This window comes from Leptonychotes weddellii, chromosome 12 (assembly GCF_054177405.1).
Source record: "Leptonychotes weddellii isolate Sample4059 chromosome 12, ASM5417740v2, whole genome shotgun sequence".
Classification (NCBI taxonomy): domain Eukaryota; kingdom Metazoa; phylum Chordata; class Mammalia; order Carnivora; family Phocidae; genus Leptonychotes; species Leptonychotes weddellii.
In genome coordinates, this window is record NC_138380.1 from 16,178,399 (window position 1) to 16,199,613 (window position 21,215).

The 21,215-nt window shown below is 38.5% G+C and overlaps 1 protein-coding gene and 1 long non-coding RNA gene across 10 annotated transcripts in view; one reads left to right on the plus strand and one right to left on the minus strand.

Annotated features, from left to right (window-relative positions):
* The window catches only part of LOC115939361 (uncharacterized), a 203,532-nt gene extending 201,331 nt beyond the window's left edge, over positions 1-2,201 (plus strand). For all 8 annotated transcript variants that reach the window (XR_014139121.1, XR_014139117.1, XR_014139123.1 and 5 more), the window contains one exon: positions 1,837-2,201. This is a non-coding gene — a long non-coding RNA (uncharacterized LOC115939361). The remainder of the gene's footprint in view (positions 1-1,836) is intronic.
* CALD1 (caldesmon 1) overlaps positions 1-21,215 on the minus strand; it is a 177,563-nt gene that overhangs the window by 123,115 nt on the left and 33,233 nt on the right. The window lies entirely within an intron of this gene.

Here is a 21,215-nt window from a genome sequence, read left to right on the forward strand (position 1 = left end):
AATTGTGAGAGAATACAGCCTGTGGGGTCATAATAGAGGTATGACCTTAAGGAAATTCTTTGTTGGATATAGGTTACTTATTTTAAAATCAAAATGATTAGAAATAACAAGTGTTGGCAAGGATGGGGAGAAAAAGGAACTCTTGTACACTGCTGGTGGGAATGTAAATTGGTGCAGCCACTGTGGAAAACAGTGTGGAGGTTCCTCAAAAAGTTAAAAGTAGAACTACCATATGATCCAGTAATTCCACTATTGGGTATTTGCCCAAAGAAATAACACTAATTCGAAAAGATATAGGCACCCCAATGCTATTGCAACATTATTTACAAGAGCCAAGACATGGAAACAACCTACGTGTCCATCAATAGATGAGGAAATTTGGTGCATACACATGCATGCGCATGCACACAGACACAGGAATATTACGCAGCCATAAAAAGGATAAGATCGTGCCACGCGAGACAACATAGATGAACCTAGTTGGTATGATGCTAAGTGAAAGAAGTCAGACTGAGAAGGACAAATACCACATGGTTCCACTCATAAGTGGAATCCTAAAAAAAGAAAGAAAGCCACAAATGAATAAACAAACAAAAAGCCAAATCAGACCTGTAAATTCAGAGGACAAATTGATGGTTGTCAGAGGGAAGGGGGAGGAAGTTTGGGAAAAATGGGTGAAGTGGAGAGGGAGACACAGCCTCCAGTTACAGAACGGATACGTCATGGGAATAAAAGGCACAGCATAAGGAATATAGTCAATGATATTGTAATAGTGATGTAATGGGACAGACAGTAGCTACACTTGCGGTGAACATAGCATAATGTATAAATTTGCCAAATCACTAAGTTGTACACCTGAAACTAATGTAACATTGTGTGTCAACTATATTCAAAAAAACGAGAATAATAAAAACTACCTTGAGGGTTTTTCCTCCTCTGTGTCCCACAGTATTTTGTTAATGCCTCTATAATGGTATTGTCACAGTAGACTGTCACTGCACGTGGACGGGCTTCTTGACAGCAAGGACAAGGTCTTTATCGGTAATTCTACCCCAAGCATTTTGCATATGCCATGGCATATAACATACGCTCCATAAAAGTGTGTTGGGGGAGTGAGGGAATAAATGAATGAGAAAGCATATAATGAGCCTAGTATTGCACCCAGAATGCTATGGGCCCCTAATGAGCTTACCTCCTCTCTTTTCCTCCTCCCTTGTTATTCTGTATCTGGAAAGCAGAATGAATCAAATGAACCCTTTGCTTATTTCTATACCATCAGTGGCATAGAATTTTGTTGAATTTCCCTTAAAATTTCAAGGAACACAAAGGATATAGCTTAGATATATGTTCTCAGATGAGCCGTTTTTGTACAACTATGAAGAAGAAAAAAATTCTTAATGGAACAGAACAAGATTACATAATAGTATGAAGGGAGGGCCTTGATGTCTTTAAACAGTGTGTTTGCTGCAGGCGTTCCTATTTTTCCTTGAACAGTTAATGAATTAAGAATAATCCATGATGCTATTTGTACTGGCCAAAATCTTTCAATTGTTAACAGAAGAATGAGAGTGGATTTTTACAGGCAAGATAATTTCTGATTGGAGAAGCAGTAAGAATGTATCCATGGCAGGGTGAAGGTCAGATGTTTATTTTTAAGCATTATGAAAAGTTCTCTACTTGTCTGAAGCAAATAGGAAAGAGAAAGTCATTTATGGCATTATGAAATTTCTAGACTTCTCATGGGAAAGCAGCTGACGTCAGTGTTTGATAAGCTTCCTGTGGCTACAAACATACAAGACATTAACTCCTGAGAAAAATGTAACTTTCTCTTTAGAGGATCCTGGTATACCTGCAGCTGGACCTTGATATAACTACCGTTCATTACGAAAGACCTGATGATGCAGATATTAAATAAATAGCCCAAAGACTGTGGAGAGGCAGCTGGCTTGGCTGTTGTCACCGCCTGCAGCAGCATCACCACCACCATGGTTGCTCTCATCATTATCATTATCAACAAGCACTGATGTTTGTTCTATCGCTCATAAGGCACTATGTTAAATGTTTGGGCTCCAATGAATAAGAAACAGTGCACTTAATTTTTATGTATATTTAATTTTCCAACAAATGCGGTCTTCCTGCCTCTCTCCTGTCCATGTATGGCTTCTATGCTTTTTAAATTGAGAATCTATTTTTTATCAAGTATTATCTTATTTTATTTTTAAAAGAATAGTGTTATTAAGATAGAGTTTGCATACTATACAAGTCACCCATCTCAAGTGTACGATTCGATAGTTTTTAGTATATTCAGAGTTGAGCAACCAACACCAAAATCAATATAGAGCATTTTCATCACCCAAAAAGAAACCCTATCCCCGTAGCCATCACTCTCCTCCCAGTCTCCCTTACCTCCCCCAGACCAAAGCAACTACTAATCTATATTCTGTCTCTATAGAGTTCCCTGTTCTGAACATTCCATATGAATGGAATCATATAATATGTGGTCTTTTGTAACTGAATTCTTTTACTTAGCACAATGTTTTCCAAGGTGATCGATATGGTAGCAGGTATTAGTACTTCCTTAACTTTATGGCCAAATATTCCACTGAATGGCTATATCACATTTTGTTTATCCATTCATCCACTGATGAACATTTGGGTTGTTTCCATCTTTTAAATATTATGAATAATGCTGCTATAAATATTTGTGTCCAAGTTTTTGTGTGGACGTATTTTTTCATTTCTCTTGGGTATATACTTAGAAGTGGAATTGCAGGGTCATATGGTAATTTTTTAATTGAGGGACTGCAGGACATTTTTTCAAAGTGGCTGCACTATTTTTATTTTCTTACCAGGGCTCTGATTTTTTTCTACATTCTTGCCAGCAGGATGGATAGGTTGTAGAGATCTGCTGTACAGCACAGTGCCTACAGTTAATAATACACCACTGTGCACCTAAAAATTTGTTAAAAGGGTACATCTCATGTTAAATGTTCTTACCACGTACACACATACACAAAAGGAAACTGTGTATAGCTTCTTACATATAGAGAGAAGCAACTACAAAGATTAGAATGCTCATGACTGAATCCCTTTAATTCCAGTAGACTCAATTTACTGACAGTCTATCCATGAAGTTGGTCTTCAGGAATTTTGGATATTCACAAAGAAGCAGTATCCTAATTCAGTACTTTCCACTTAAGACTACAGGCCATCCAAGCAATTGGATTATTTATTCAATTCAGGCAACTCATTATACTTGATTGATTCAGTGAATTGATTTTTGTGTTCCTATTATATAATATGTACTTGTTTATTTAAAGCATTCTTGAAACTTCTTCTAGTGTTCATTTGATTGCTGCTTGAAATTTGAGTACCTAAGTACAGGGCTACATATTATATTTCTGTATTTTGCTCATCTTAAGGCCAGTTGCTTAGATGAGCAAAAACACAAAGCAAAATAATACTCAAAGTGGAATGATCCTGTTCCTCTTCTTTACTTTCTAACCAGCCAGCACTACCCACCACTCTCTTCCACCCCAGAGCTACGTGCTTGAGACCTAATCCAGAGCCTTTAGCTCAGTTGGTGTGAAGGATAAAATGCTGACATAGGGAATCTGGGCAGCAGGAGGACTTGGGGCTTACAGCAGAACCTAGAATCATCTTGTCTAACGCGTGTAACAAAAGGTGAAACTCTGAAAAAAATCACTGGTTGATGTTATTCCTCAGCATTTTAAAGAAAATCAGCTTCAGCATTAATGGTTTGCACATCCGGCTGAAAGAGTAGCCAGTGGAGGCCACAGTCCCACGGATAAGATGCCAAGTCCTTTGCACTAGAAAACTGGTATAACATCATCACACTTACTCTGTCTGTTCATCATCACCCAGTTATCAGTCTGTTATTGTCTTGGAAACTGTGGACATCGGCAAAAACAGCAAAATAACAACGCACGGGGGACCATTTTTTGTACAGGGCCCTGGGAAGGGCCAGTGGAATTCCTCTGATCAGTCTCCTTTTGACTTTTTCCCATAGACCTTGTTCCTGCACTGAAATGTCTGGAATGCTTGGTAGGGACAAAGCGGGTTGGTCATAGGGCAATTACGCTTCTATCATCAGTGAGATCAGTTTGCGGACTAATTTTCAAGTGACATCTAGTGACATCACAAATGAGTTAAGAATACAAAAATACACAGCACTTTTATAATAAACAGAGCTTTCGTATCCCTTTCCTCAAATGATTTTCATGGCAACTCCAGAGGTCAGTAAGACAAGTATCATTTGCAACACTTTATAAATGGGACTTAGAGAGGTCTAGCGAGGTTAAAAGGTTTACCCAAACTCTTTCACAGCTAGTGGTGGGTACATCAAGGTCCTCCAATCTGTTCTTTTTGCAGAACACTATTCTTCTTTTATTTGATTATTTAACAACAAAGTTCATTTAGCAGGAGCTGGTTATTTTTCATTTTAGGACAAATCAATCACTATATTTGGTTTTAGAAATGAGATCAATCCACTGTTTAATTCCCGTGGGCTAAAATTTTTAAAAGTAACAATCTCAAGGAATGATTCTTTGTGGGCCTTTCAATCTGACCTGTCTTTGCAGTAATCACATAATGGGTAGAGTGCAACAAGTGACAAATCCTTCAAGCAACTGTCCTTCCCTCAAAGTACTTGAACATCAAATAGATCTGTCAAGGCATGGTGGCACACCACAGTGGCTTTCCATATGGAGTCTCAATCACAGCATCACTGGCGACGTGTCATCAGAAATTTCAGATTCCAGATGATTTACTTTTTAAAACATTACAACGTACTCAAGGTTATCCCTATAAACTTGACTCTCACTCAATTACATTCTAGGGATCTTTTTTGAATGGAAGAAAAAGGCCTACCTATGTGTGTTCCTGTGGATATCATTCCTCATGTATGTCATACAGGGAGAAAAATTTTGAGGTTGGCTCTTCTACTAATCCTATTTCATGAGACAGTAAGTCAGACCCAATTTGGGGTTGTACTTCCAGTTATTAAATGAAGTTGTTGGGGAGCCCGGGTGGCTCAGTCAGTTAAGCATTGGACTCTTGGTTTCGGCTCAGGTCATGATCTTGGGGTCGTGTGATCCAGTGCCGCGTTGGGCTCCATGCTCAGTATGGTGTCTGCTTGAGATTCTCTCTCTCTCTCCTTCTCTTTCTGCCCCTCCCCCCACTTGTGTATGCTCTATCTTTCTCAAACAAACAAATAAATAAAATCTTTAAAAAATAAATGGCAGTTGTTAAGGATATAGCAGAGATGAATAGAGATCTTTGTCCTCATAGAGCTAACTCTTCAGTAGGAAATAAATATTTCCATTTATGTCTTATTCACTTCTTTCTTTGGATTGAGTTCTATTTATTTATTTATTTGAGAGAGAGAGAGAGAGAGCAAGCATGAGCAGGGGGCAGGGAGAGGCAGAGAATCTCAAGCAGACTCCTCACTGAGCACAAAGCCCGACACAGGGCTCGATCCCATGACCCGGAGACCATAATCTGAGCCGAAACCAAGAGCTGGGCACTTACCTGACAGAGCCACCCAGGCTCCCCTGGGTTGAGTTCTTTTTTTAAAAAAATTTTATTATGGAAGGGGCGCCTGGGTGGCTCAGTTGGTTGAGTGACTGCCTTCGGCTCAGGTCATGATCCTGGAGTCCCGGGATCGAGTCCCGCATCGGGCTCCCTGCTCGGCAGGGAGTCTGCATCTCCCTCTGACCCTCCTCCCTCTCATGCTCTCTGTCTCTCATTCTCTCTGTCTCAAAATAAATAAATAAAAATCTTTAAAAAAAAAAATATAAAAAAATTTTATTATGGTAAGGACACTAAATAGGAGATATACCCTCTTAATGTCTTACTTACTTCTGTATCCCCAGTGCTTAGCATAGCTCTGAGTACATACTAATTTCTCAATAAATATATGTTAAGTGAATAAATAAATGAGGTCCCCAGATGCTCATACTTTTTCCATTCTAAATCTTGATTCATTAGCCAGTGTCCTTCTTCCTGGGACCAGACTGAAAGCCGATGCAAGGTGGACAATCAGAATGTCACTGAAGTCTGGTACTGACATTTTTATTGGCAATTATATTAGATGGTTGATGGTAATGTGGACAATATCCCAGCTTCAATCTGTTATAGCCACAAACTTAAAACCAGGATGCTTTCTTTTAAAAAATGATGTGTGTTATTAACCCAATGGAGGATGGAGTGAAGATACAGATGGGTCAATGAAACCATTTCCACATTAATACATTTCAAATTGAACAGCCCATAATAATTTTATCTCCAAAGGACAGCATTGTTTAAACATAGCGATGCCTCTATTTATATGCCAACCAAAATACCACAGAAGCCTCATCAGTTCTAACATTAATAGTTGAGTTGATTGAATTAAATGAAAAAGACAAATTATTCAATAAAACCTTTTGGGAAATTGCCACCAAATAACTACTTGGTAGCTCTGTCTCTCTCTTTTGAAACGGCAATTCTGCCAATATTCAGGCACGATTATAGGATAAAAAGAGCTGAAATATATAACTGTAAAACATGTCTTGCAGTTTCAAAAGGAAAAAGTTCTAAAATATGTTTTCCAGAGACAAAAATTCTTACATGTTCGGAACATAAAAACGTGATTGTGACAAATTACTGTGCAAGAATGAAAAACAAATGACTGCAAATAACAGAACTGAGGCCACATACGAACGCCATCCCAGAACCTTGAACAGAACTAAAAATACTTACGTGGAATATACTAGAAGATGGAGAGAGGAAAACATTACATTTAGCCAGAATTTAAATGCATTTGAGGCTTCAGAGATACACTGTTTAGGGAATGTTTTTTCTTTTCTCTGTGCCCTTTCATTTCCTGATATGGCTCAAAAGGAAAAGCTCAGAAATGAACACCAAAAGTGTCCCTACTATATTTTTAGGCTGTCTGAATCCAAAGGAGGGAAATCCAGGAGTGCTGGCTCTTGATCATAAGCTCCCTGAGTGAGCAATTACATTTTTACACTGCTTCATGTTCTCATAGTAACTCACACAGTCCTCGACAATTATTTACTGACAGAATGAAATACTGATGGTTTTCAAGACCACTTTTGTTTCCGTTTTACTCCATTGTAAAAGGTCGCAAATCACCAAATCTGTAAAGTCAGACCTATCTCTGGATGCTATATCGATATACATCTTATTATGGAGAATATACAAGTATACATTTCATTACAGAAACTTTAGAAAATACAGAGATATATGTAGAACAATTATAAAGTCTCTTTTAATCCCTCCTGCCTTGAGATTAAAGTTTCAAATATTTCCTTCTAGTTGTTTTTTAGCCACACAAATGATTCTATTTTATTTTATTTTTTTTTTTTTTAAAGATTTTATTTATTTATTTGAGAGAGAGAGAATGAGAGACAGAGAGCATGAGAGGGAGGAGGGTCAGAGGGAGAAGCAGACTCCCTGCTGAGCAGGGAGCCCGATGCGGGACTCGATCCCGGGACTCCAGGATCATGACCTGAGCCGAAGGCAGTTGCTTAACCAACTGAGCCACCCAGGCGCCCCCAAATGATTCTATTTTAAAAGAGAATTTAATATGTCATGTATTTAATTTTTTCACTTATGCATGTTTTCCTACATCATTCTTGTAACATGATTAATAACGTCATCATTCATATTAAACATTCCTCGATCACTACGCATGTAAAGTATTTCAAGTTTCAAATAATGCTGTAATGGACATTCTTGTACATAAATCTTTATCCCTAAATCTTGACTGCTTTGTTTCAAATTGCTAAGTAATATAGAGGGCTTAGTGACGCTGGGGGATCAGACTAATCATACTTTCTTTCTGTGACTTCTTCTTGTTTCAAATAACCAATTGGAAAAGTTGGAACAGTATTTGCAATGCCACCAAAATATTTGGAGCTGAGTTACAGTAAATACCAAATAACTGAAGAGTATCATCCATTCACTGTCAAGATTAGAGAAGAACCCCCCCCAAAGTTGTATTTAAAAACCTGATTTTAAAGATTGAACAAATTGAGCCTTTAGAAATGAGGTTATTCACATATGAGGCAAGCTAAACCATTAAAATCAAGCACATTATATGTGGACACACACAGTGGGAGGCAGAAGAGAAAAAACCAGTGCTGGTAGTGGTGATCCATAGCATCACAGGAGAGCCTCTGGTGGACTGAGAAGGTCTGTTAAGGAAGAGGTAACAGTGGGTCTAATGGTTGGGGCACAAGCACTCTAAAGATGGGGATTTTATCTCATACTTTTGTTTCCTCTCTACAACTCACAGAACATTCCAGCACTGTTACTTTTTCTTTCAGCCAAAAGAATATAATTGAACATGGTCCATGATCTCTGAGTTTTTCCCATCTCAGTAAAGGGCACCGGCATTCACCTGGTTGCTTGAGCCCTGGACCTGGGAGTCACTCCAGTCACTGCTTCTTTACCATCTAATCTACATCTCTCCCCATGATAAATTACTAAATCCAGGTGACTCTCCCTTTGGAATATTTACTTGAAAGGGTCCATTTATCTTCATCCTTGTTGCTACCACCCTAATCCAAGCCACTATATCTCATCTGGACCACTCCAGGAACCTCCTGACTCATCTCTCTGTTCCAATCTTCTGGCCTTCTGCAAATAAAGGCATTTCTGAAAACACTGATCTGATCATGTCACTGCCCTGCTTAAAACACTTCAATAGCCTGATAGCACATTCAGAATATAGAGTCAATTCTTTATCATGACCCCCAATACTGTATATGATCTGGCCCTGCCCACCTCCCCAGCATCCCCTGAGCCACAACTCTTGTGATCTGGTCACACTAGCTTTCTTTCAATTTCTTGCATGGATCCAACTCCTGCAGGCCACAGAGTCTTGGGACATGCTGTTCTCTAATACTGCAATGATTGCCTCACCCCTCACTCCGACAATAGCACATTTCTCATTTGGGTAATTCTTTGCTTTCCCTAAACTCACAAACTCAAAGCTGGCATAGTATTTGCGATACCCCTGAAACTCTGACTTCTGTGTTACAGCACAAGCATAGGACGTTATGTTAAAGATTTCAAGTATCCTAGCCATTTTTTGCTAAGGTATGATAAACGAAGAGTTCTGTTAGATACACAGATTTTGAAGATTTTTACCTTCATGTTATTCTATTACAGCTCTCTGTCATTTATCTTCATGTATGATCACAATTTGTAAGTGACATTTATTTACTGTTTGTCTTCCCTACCGGGATTGAAAGCTCCATGAGGGTGTGTCTGGGTTTTCTTGTTGCTGTTTAACCTCTGGTTCCTTAGCACTCTGCCATCACCTACAATATATTAGTCACTCAACAAATAGGAGTGGATCAAATGAGTGGCCAACAGTCAAAATACCTGAAAAGAGTTCTAATGATAAGACAGAGGAGCATTATAGATTCATCACCTATTTGCTGGGAGGATATTCATTAACAGCTTGGCACTTGCTAACTGCTCAATACATTGAACAGATGAATGAATACATGGCTGAATTATCTGTGAGCTGTCGAGACAGGATACAGTTAGTTCTGAATGAAGGGCAGACAACTATACCAAAGCAACCAGTTAAATGACCTAAAAGGTCTTTTTTCTGCTACTACAACTTTTCACCAAAAGTTGTAATTTAAAAGAGAAAGTATAGAAAGCACATAAATATGCTTTCCACTGTCATAGTCAGATCATGCATTATCTCATTTGATTCTTAGAATCCTGTGAGATAGACAGTATATCATCTCCATTTGACAAACAATGAAATTAAGCCAGTGTCCATGACTGCTTCAGAATGTAGTGGATCCAGAACTCAAATGCTAGCTTTTTAACCCAAGAGACTAAGTCATAAGAGCAAGAGTAGAAAATCATGGGGCACCTGGGTGGCTCAGTCGGTTAAGCGACTGCCTTCGGCTCAGGTCATGATCCCAGGGTCCTGGGATCGAGTCCCGCATCGGGCTTCCGGCTCAGCGGGGAGCCTGCTTCTCCCTCTGACCCTCTCCTCTCTCATGCTGTTTCTCTCTCGCTTGCTCTCTAATAAATAAATAAATAAAATCTTTAAAAAAAAAAAAAGAATAGAAAATCATGGGATGGCTGATGTGACTTTGCTCTGATTTCTTCCGCTGCATCTGTGATAAGATTGGTTGGGCTTTTAATAAAGTGATTCAGCCTTGGGGCACCTGGGTGGCTCAGTCGGTTGGGCGTCTGCCTTCGCCTCCGGTCATGATCCCAGGGTCCTGGGATCGAGCCCCACATCGGGCTCCCTGCTCGGCGGGAAGCCTGCTTCTCCCTCTCCCGCTCCCCCCTGCTTGTGTTCCCTCTCTTGCTATCTCTCTCTCTGTCAAATAAATAAATAAAATCTTTAAAAAAATAAATAAATAAATAAATAAAGTGATTCAGCCTTTCAATAAGAAACAAATACCCAAATCTTTCCAACTTAAAAAATCTGATTTTGGTCTCAATTGTTATTATTAATACTTTTGGGATTGGTGAGATTTTGTTCTTCTTTCCAGCCATGTTTCAAAATATATTCTGAGCCACATTTGTCTCTATTCCTTTTAAACCAGTGAGAAAAGGCTCTCAAGAAATTGCATCGGTGCCGAGGACCTACTCATACACCAGCTGTGATCTGGCTTATTTCCATATAACCTAATATGGCTAAGAAAATGTTTGACTGGAACAGAGTGAGGATTGCCAAACTTAACTTAGTAAGTAAAGTGCCACAGAGTCCTCTGTTTAGACATGGTGCAGTATCAGTTCAGATGCAATGCTTATAGGTTCACATCAACGACACGGTAATTGTACTTCTACACAGTAACAAAAACCAGATACCTGCCCCTCTTGCCCACTTGTAGGTGAGAGGAATAAATAAAAGCTGCCCAGAAAGGCTCTTGGTGACAGTCTATTGAACATGTTGCCCTTCTTGGGTTATAAAAACTGAGTGGGGATACCCAATTCAGATTCTGTACGAGGTCTCTGAGTTTGTGGAAAATCAAAGAGCTTTCAACAGAAGGAAGGCTGAAAGGAAATTCACCTCCTCTGTCTCCCATCTCAGCCCACTGTGGATTTACCATCACCTTCCTCAAATAGCATCTCTGATGGACATTCCGATTTCTTCTTACTCTCAGTACACTGATAGATTTGAAATATCAGTATTACCTTCAAGGTCACCCTTTCCCTCACCAGAAATGCAATCAATAGGCACCAGATCTAGGATTCTACTCGGGCTGTTTTGGTCACGAGGGCTTTCTCGACTCCTCTCCCACCCTTGTTTCCATCATTCACGCACTCTTATGCCTAGACCATGACGGCTGTCCTCTGGCCAGGCTCTGCAGTTTCTTTAGCTGTTTTGAAGCAGGAGTAAATGCTTTAATGTCAGACAGATCTGGGTTTGAAGTCCAGATCTGCCCCTTATATGCTGGGTGACTTTTGCAGAGTGTTTCATTTCTCTGTTAAAGTGGAAAATATCTGCCTTGCACTGATGTGGCAATTGAATGAGGGACCATGCAGTAATATGGTCACAGACATGAAGAAAAGTACTAGGTAAATATCAGCAAGCTCCTATGTCCTCCTTCTGTCCTCTTTGTAATCTTAAGACATTCTGCACAATACTGCTGGATTCTTTTCCCAACTATGTATGTAGAGATTGAAAGGGAAAAATGCACCCACTGACCCCTGATATTTGCCCTGTTAGTGAGAAAGGGAGCAGTGCCTAAATATTCAATCTGGCCCAAGTTAAAGAAAAACTAGCATCAAAACTTTTGTTGTTTCCTAGAGTTACTAAGGGCATAAGCCCAGGGTAGATGACTGTTCTGTTTATGTAAACATGCTGACCTTCCTCTGTGGCTATAAAAGGTGAATACTCCCCCACCCCCAGCAATCACTTGGGAGAGAATTAAGGCAAAGAGTTAAAAAACTGACTTTCTCCTCAGCCATATCAGTCTCAGGTAACTCACTAGCCCTCTTCCTCCGTAGGCCCCACTGAACACCATGTCGAATATTAATTTTAAACTGTGATCTAGTCTCTGCTGCACTGTAATATCTCTCTATCACCTCAAATCATTCATCAGAGTCTGTTAAACATAGCAGCTTTGTGGGAATGAGGGGGGAAAAAAGGAATTTTTCCATGTTCAGGATGAATCCGAGAGAGACTGGAAAGGATTTGGAGCAGGAGTTGACAGGAAAACACAGGCGTTCCCATCACTTTCTTTCTTGGGGATTCCCAGAAATATTGAGATGGAGGCCCCAATAATTTTATTCAGTTATGAAAGCAAAGAGCAGCCCAGGAAGAACTTGGTCATTCAAGGTTACATACTTAAGAACAATTAACCAATAATACAAAAACAATATTTTAAGTAAAATGTCTCTCATCACAATCAGACAACAGTTGCTGTGTGGTGAAAAGTCCTGGCGAGGTGTTAAAAGACCTTGATTCTCAGTTCTGCTGATACTCCTAACTAGCCATATGACCTTGGCAAGTCACAGACTCTGCAGGCCTTGGTCTCTATAAAAGGAAGAATGGATTTGAAAAGCTCTGCTATCTGTTGAGTAAATGGGCTGCAGTACTGAGGAAAAGCTTTGAAAAGAAGATTGACTCTTAAAGAAGAGTTAAGATTCAGGTAAGTAGGAAGAGTGAAAATATTTCACTTGTGCTCAGGAAGAGAGCAGTCATCTGGGCAGAAACACGCAAGTTGTATTGATGGATGACCATGTTCAAAAGCCCAGATGGGAGGGTATTGAGGGAAGTGAGTTGTATTGATTATGTCCGTGGATCTCAATTTTGCACTTTATTCTTTGAAGTAGACCGTAGATGCTAGGACTTTTTATGTAAATGGTAGTTAGTGAAGATTCAAAATCAGATTCAAAATATGGAATGAGGGGTGTCTGGGTGGCTCAGTCGGTTAAGTGTCTGCCTTTGGCTCAGGTCACGATCCCAGGGTCCTGCGATGGAGTCCCACATCGGGCTCCCTGCTCAGTGGGGAGCCTGCTTCTCCCTCTCCCTCTGCCTGCCGCTCCCCCTGCTTGTGCTCTCTCTCTGTGTCAAATAAATAAATGAAATCTTTTTAAAAAATAGAAATTTTAAATTTTAAAAAAATTATCAAAATATGGGATAAGATGGACCATGGAGTGGACTAAAAAAAGAAGAGAGAGGTATGGAAATAAATTTGGCAATTCTTGAAACCTGACTTAAGATGGTGACAATAAAAGTGTGAAGGAAAAGAAAGTCAGTGAAGAATCTACAAATGTGCCTTTATTTCTCCTCAACATATCCCAGTCTATTCTGGTTAGTCTGTAGAGGGATCCCTGCCCAGATGCAACACTGAACTCTGACCCTTGGGTCAAAGAACTGTGTTGTGAATGACTAATAAATCATTTGGGAGATTAATCTACAGGAAGGGCCAAGATCATTTTTTATTGTAAGTATAAAATGACCTTGGGTTATTTTGTGATTAGAGGTCTTTACATTAACTGCATAACTGAATATAATTTTGTAAACGGTACAAATCAACAATCAACTACAAATGACTTCACTAAAGCAGAAATTTCCATGTTATCCTGAAAGAATACACGTAAGGCTTCTAACAAATCTGAAAGTTAGGCCATGGAATTATCCTTACACAGAGAGGAAAATACAGTAATTTCTCTCCTTCTTTAATACTTAAATATTTTATAGCAATTTAAAGACCATGAGCTTCCCTAATTACTCATTAAAATCAATGCTTTGAAAAAGGAAATCCAAAGTTAACTTTCTAGTAGTGTTAACAAAGTTATTTAGCAAAGCAAACTTGCTTTGACTGGGTTGACTCTCCTCAACTTTATGCATTAGAATGAGACAGAGCTAGAGTTAGGGTGCAAGTTTACCTGAGTCTAAGAGCCCATTCATTTTCTATTGAACTTTCTGTCATCTTACAAATGTTAGTTGTCTTGGGGTGCCTGGGTGGGTCAGTCGTTAAGCAACCAGCTCTTGATTTCGGCTCAGGTCATGATCTCCAGGTCCTGGAATTGAACCCCATGTCGGCTCTGCCCTCAGCGAGGAATCTGCTTGAGATTCTTGCTCTCTCCCTCTCCCTCCACCCCACCACCCCCAAAATAAATAAATCTTAAAAAACAAAATAAAACCCAAAAAAACCCTGAATGTTAGTTGCCTTGCACCTTTCCCATCCCCTTTTCCCCACTATATCTCAATCTTAATGTGTTTAAGTGATAGTTTCAGGCCACATAATACAACCTCTTCACATTATGGCTAGTAAACACTCGGAATGCATTACTTTAAGTGCTGGTACCAGGCTAAAAATGCATATTAATTCAAGAGGAGTTTAGAGACGTTATTGATTAATAGATTTAAAAAGGGCCTCTGAAGGGGAGGTGGAGGGGAGGTGGGCGGAGGCCGGAGTGGGGGAGGGGGGAGAGGTTAAATGGGCGATGGGGATCTAAGGAGTATACCTGTGATGAGCACTGGGTGTTGTATGTAAGTGATAAATCACTAAATTCTACACCTGAAACTAATATTACACTGTATGCTAACTAGCGAATTTAAATAAAAACTTCAAAAAAGAAAAAATAAGTAAAAAATAAAAGGCCTCTGAAGGAAAGAAAAAGAAGGTTACAAGATAACATTAATTTCTGGTAGCAAGATAACATTAAAAGTCGCAGGGAATAACACAGATTCCAACAAGAGTCACTTCTTCCCATCATCAGAGACATTGAGTTCTAGAACTCAGATTTGACCAAGTGAGATATATCTTAGATTCTAATATTTATAGTAGTCGAATGGATTGGATGTCAAATATTCTCTCTTTTTTTAAAGATTTTATTTCTAAGTAATCTCTACATCCAACATGGGGCTTGAACTCACAATCACGAGATCAAGAGTTGCATGTTCCACTGACTGAGCCAGCTGGGCGCCCCAAATATTCCCTTCTTTTTGTTGAGAAGTTACCGTCACAAGGAAAGTGGAAAAAGCAGAAGACTCCATGTGTGCAACTGAAGAGGAACAGGGAAGAAATTCACATTTACTGTATACCAAATGTGTGTCAAATGCCACACATCTCTTATTTAATGTTCCAAACAAATCCATGAGGTGAGTTTTTTTCTCCATTTACAGATGGGAACATGGAGGCCTGAGAGGTTAAGAAACTTGTCAAGCATCAGATAGAGGGGGAAGAGTTGGTACTAGAATGCAGACCTTAATCTATCCTCTTTTGCTGTTCCCAAGGGACACTCTCACAGAGAGAGAGAGAGAGAGAGAGAGAGAGAGAGTGGAGGGTGGGAGAGAGAAAGAAAGAAGGAAAGAAAAGTTGTTTAGTTATCCAGTTATTTCATTCACTATTATTTGAACAGAAGCAACTGATGCCTTAAATCAATCTGATCAACAGCACAAAAACTGGCTGTTTGGATTTTTAAAAGATTTGATTGAAAACCAGTTGTTTCAGTGGCCATGTGCCGACCTGGAGTTAATAAATGGCCACCTTTAAGTCCCCCAGCTGGAAGAGTACAAAAGAACCCAGAGGCAAGTCAATGGCAAACTGCCACCCCAAACAAATTGCAGTATATAAGCTCTAAAACTTGAATTACCCTTCAAGGATTAAGGTTCAAGACTGTGAAAAATTAAAAATGTTGCCTAGCCTAGGAAATAGCATATGAATCAAAAATACCATTACTAAGCTTAACTGTACTCCTAATCTTCCACTTTCATGACATCTAAACTGTTTTGTTATTCTTAATGGACCAAATCCCCCTTCTGGTAATGTTCTGGAAATTCTATTTTTGTGGTAATTTAAAAAATCATACAGCATGTTCTTTATATTTGGTTTATGTAGGAGTTAAGACCACTTCAAACATACTTTTCTTTCTTAGTCTGATGGCTATTTAATATTGTGTCATTCACTGGTTGAAATAAAAGTAGGTTAATCTGCAAAAGTACATGAACACCCAAAAAGGATTGGATTGTATCTTTGAGAAATGACTTTTTTTTTTCAAAGTCAGACATCAAAGGCTGCATACTGCAGAAAGTTTATTTTGAGAAGCTTCAGTCAAAACAGTTTGGAAACTATGAAATGAGTCATTTTTTCTTAAAGAAATGTAACTTTGTCTATTCCCACTGCATTTTTTGGTTTGGTAGGAGACATCTTTATTCCACAGGATTTTAAAAGCATGTTTAAGATTCCATAGGTTTAGTATTACATCACTAATGGTTTCTAATGAGATCCAGGCAATAGCAAGAAGAGAGGAAAAGAACAGCAGAAAAGCTGAATTCTACAACACCAAGTACCATGTAAAATGTGGGAAAGTCTCCATGCTTTATCTATATGGCTGAAGCCATCTGGATAAAAAGGAGTAAATTCACATTCTATCAACCAGATGTGGATGACATGATACTCAGTGTTTGACTATTTGGAATCAGTCATCAAAGGGGCTGAATTTTTTTGCTTTTCATGCAGATGTTTGCTGCTCCGTGGTTATTATGGTCAAAAAGAATCAGTGAAACATGGAAATATCTAGATATTGTATTCGCTCTACTGAGGGGTTAAGGCCTCAGCTACTTGTTTGATTTTGTTCTCATAAACAACTTTTCAATGACAATTATACAAATTTTACTTTTGAGATGATGTCTATGTATATATAGGAGGAGAATACAAAAAATAAATATTCCCCAAACTTTCAGCAACTCTGACATTTTAAGGAAGGTCAATGAGGGAACAGGTGGGGTAGATAGGATGCCCCACAAAGGAGGGACTATTCCAGGGGAGATCAACTTATTTGGTGAATGATAATGGATAAATGGGATGAATGGAGACTTTCTAGAATTTTTGCTTAAGGGCTGCAAAGTTGGTAGCTTTCCAACCTATGGATGCATGTGATAATAACCACTAACACTGGTTTAGAACTTTAGAGTGTCAAAATTTCTTTCACCTTCATGATCACTTTTGAACTTTACTAAACACCTAGGTAAACTTTTTTATAGACCTACCCACCAATTTCATCTCAAGGCAACTCAACGATTACTGACTTGGGTACAGAGCTACCATATGGTAAAGACTTTACTTATTAGTAAAGTACTGTACTAATTAGTCACTGGAGAGGGAGGGAAACAAAGGTAAATTAAGACATAGTCTTTGCTTTCAAAAGAACATACAATGTGATCAGGGAGACAGACACAATTAACTATATCATAAAATACAAAGGTGAGTATGAATAATGTAATAAAAACACCTAATTCTCTTCAAATGAAGTAGAACAATTTGTTTTAGGATTTGGAGAGGAAGTTTGAAAAGCAGATGATAAGAGGAGATGTTTTAGAAATTTGAAATACTTTTATGTAAGGAAGTATCAATGTCATAAAATATTTATAGTGGGTGTTAGCACTCATTCATATAACAATTATTGAACACCTACAGCATTCCAGGAGTATGTTAGGCAAGTTAGTATCTTTCCTGAAAAATTTTGTAACATTAAATTTTGTCAAGTCTCTTATGAAAATCACTATATTATGAAACTGAAGAATAAAACTTCAGTCTACTAAATGTCTTGCTTATATCATGCTGGGCAGTGACTTTGACAAGTGAACTGATGAAATTTATGTCTTGTTCAGACACATATTCTAGAAAATCTAGAAAGTCTCTCTTCATCTCATTTACTCATCATCACTCACCAAATAAATTAATTGTCAGTACAAAGCTAGGAGATATAACATATTCTCACATATCTGGCAAACCTCATTTTGGGCCAAGACATTGACATAGTAAAAGATAGCTATTGGTACCTCATCAAACAGAAAATTCTAAAAATGAACATTTCTGATTTCTCTTCAGTATATAACTTCAAAAAGCAATACTGTGGCCAAAATGATAGCGTTGCCCAAGAACTGGCACCATTTTGAGCAAGAATCTGATGAAAAGTCACAAAGCTGTCAGTTGTTTTGTGATTTTAATCTCAACAGTTTTATTAATGGCTTAGAATTTTCCCTATAGTATGTGTCTGGCCAACAGGAGAGCTCCGTGTGCCACAGTGTGCCTATTTTCATAAGAATTAATTGCTAAATCTTTGAAGGAAACAAGGAAATGATAAATGGATAGATAGACAGGGGTTGTAGATTTTGTTGTCTGAACTATAGATGTCATCGTTAGACATCATCTGACTCTCTACTATAAAACAAAGGGAAACCTGTACACATATTTTTCTTACAGTTCTTCCCTTCCCTATTTTAAAATAATATCACTATTATTTTTTACATTGTTAAAGCTTTATAATCATAGCGCTAGTTGCCTAGCCTTAGTTTTATATTTAAATTGATTAAAGTATAGTCTAAGATTAATAGAAAACAACTATATTCTACTGACTTAAGGGCAAGAAAATAGTTTGCATTGCTTTTCTCCTCTCCTTTGTGGTTTCATGTAACCATTTAAAATTTTCTAAGGAATGTATTCCATTGTCCATATTACATTAGTCTTTTTTTTATAGATCTTTTAAAATAATGAAATCCTAATATGTATTTTAAATTCAAAATTCTTACTTGCTTCCTCCCACTCTACCTTCCAGGAAAAAATATTTAGCCAATATTGCAGAATAACATACAGATTTTTTTTTAATTGGGCAACTAGGACATCCAGTTTCTACAGAGAATCTCATTTTAAATTATAGTAATTACTAAGGCTGCAAGATAGACCTGCAAATCATCTAAACCTTTCTAGTGATAATGTGTTCAAATAGCCTTCTTCCAGTAGCAGTGGTTTTTCTCCCTGTACTATAATCTTTCTTTAATATTTTTATATTCCATTATGGTATCTGGATAAGATCACCCAACATTTAGACTTTCAAATACCTTTCAGCAGTCTTTAGGTCCAGAAGCATTTTATCTGGAAAACTAAATTTGTCCTACCCAATTTACCTGTGCCAGATTTCTCCGATTTCACTGCTCCCATTTTCAACCACATAGAACCTAATATTTTCCTATAGAAACCAACAGACTTGGGAGTAAAATGGCTCAAAGGGCAGTTCTTTTTTTTTTTTAAGATTTTATTTATTTATTTGTCAGAGAGAGAGAGCACAAGCAGGGGGAGCGGCAGGCAGAGGGATAAGCAGGCTCCCCGCTGAGCAAGGAGCCCGATGTGGGACTCGATTTCAGGACCCTGGGATCGTAACCTGAGCCGAAGGCAGACGCTCAACCAACTGAGCCACCCAGGCATCCCTCAAAGGGCAGTTCTATTCATAGCTTTCAGATGCGGTCTATCTACACAGTGTCAAGTCCATCAGATGAATCAGTTCACAGTAGACAGACCACCCTCAGCAGTATGGATTGAAATTACCTTTAGAATATGTCTTAGAAGTCTGTGGTTACCATATGCATATACATGAACCAAAAATTCCCTTTAGATCCAATTTCTCATGTATATCAAACTGAAGTGAGTAGAATTGGGGAAAAAGCACATTAACAAAATTTCAAGACAATGTCTGATTTTCATTAGATTCATTATTTCAATTTCTGTTCTCTTTTAGGGTGTGAGTGTATAGGCCAGTGTGTATTTTCATGGCTATTGGAATCCCTTCTTTAAATCCATGTTGTTTTATGTGTAGTCATCATAGGGTACTACAGTGATCTTTACAATGGCTTCTTAGTTGCTGACTGAATTTTCGAAAACTTGGTAGAGATGATTTGAACACTACTGGACCTGGTTACGGTTGCGAAGGTATTTAAATGCTTTTATGAAGCAATCTGAAGTATCCCAGACATTAAGGGTATGGATAGCATGTTGTCCTCATTACATCAATTCAACACAACACATTTATAGAAAGTATTTACTATGTGCTCGACAGAGTGCTCTGCAAAGAGGATAAAATTATAAACATGAGAGACATTGTCCTAGTCCTGTTAAGTTGCAGTCTAGTAGAAACATAAAAATTAAATAGCACCATGCGGTGTGGTAATTTTGTTCTAGAAAAGTATCAGGCATTGTGAGAACACAGAGAGAAAGGTAATTAATCAAACTTGGGTCTGTTAGCTTTCCTGAGGAAGTGTTATCTACACTGAGACTTAAGGTAGCTGAGTGGGACAGAGTGGAATGGAGGGCAGAGTCCTTCTAAGTTTTCCAGAGAGTGTCATTCAAATGTGTTCTCCACTCTAGGCCTTTGCTTCTTTCTCTTGGGCCTCGCCTGGGGTTACTACTCCAACTGGTTAGATTCCTTGTCCTCAGTCCCTCTTGCTTTGTGTAAAATCAGAAGAGCTCACAGAGGAGAGGAGAAGAAATTAGTTTGAGATTTTGGATCTGGATTTGTCGTCTTTCCTTTTAAAGAAAGACCCTCTTCAGGGTGGCCAGTGTGGATTTTCCTCAGTGACTGAATATGATTGAAATGTCTACCACATAACCCTGGCACCCAGTCTCCTGTTTTTTTTCCTCCTAAAGTTTTCCATTAGAAAAAACAAAAAGGCTGGCATGTGGACTGCTGCCACCAGTTGGCTGCTTGGTTTCAATCTTGGAGTATGTCATAGATACCAACTTCACCTTGTGTCTACCTGCCCCTTGGAGCATGGCTACCATCTGACCTGTTCCTGTGGTGACCCACAGAAGCTTTGGCACAGTGGTGGGCCATTGAGTCATATTTTCCAGAGTAGAGTGATACTTGTTAAGATTTACTGAGAAGAGAAATATGACCCATTAAATTCAATCTAAAAATAATTTTTGCTCTGAAAAAAGAAAATCTAATTACCTTGCACTTCTCACTATGAAAAATTGGGTTCATGTGGGTAAGGAGACATGGAACCTTCCTTTGAAGTAAATCATACATTCCAAAATATCTCTGGCAGAGTCTGGGGTCTGCTTCTGATTAGATAATTGACATAAACATCCCTCAAATAAACACTAAACCCTTCAAAACCAGAGAAGCATATGAATAATGCATCTCAGTTTTAAGTAAAAGCCTTCTGCAATAATTAGTTATCAGAAAGTAGTTTCCTTTTCCATTTATCAGCCAGCATTAAGCCCTAAAAAGCAAAAAGTACACTGGATGAAATTCTAGTGAAACTTCAAATCAGTCTTCAATCTATTCTAGATAGTATCAGGTTTAGTATTGACCTTAGGTGAGTATTTCCACATTTATGTGTTCCAACCTTATCCCTCAAAACTAAATTCATTTTTTAAAAAGATTTTATTTGGGGCGCCTGGGTGGCTCAG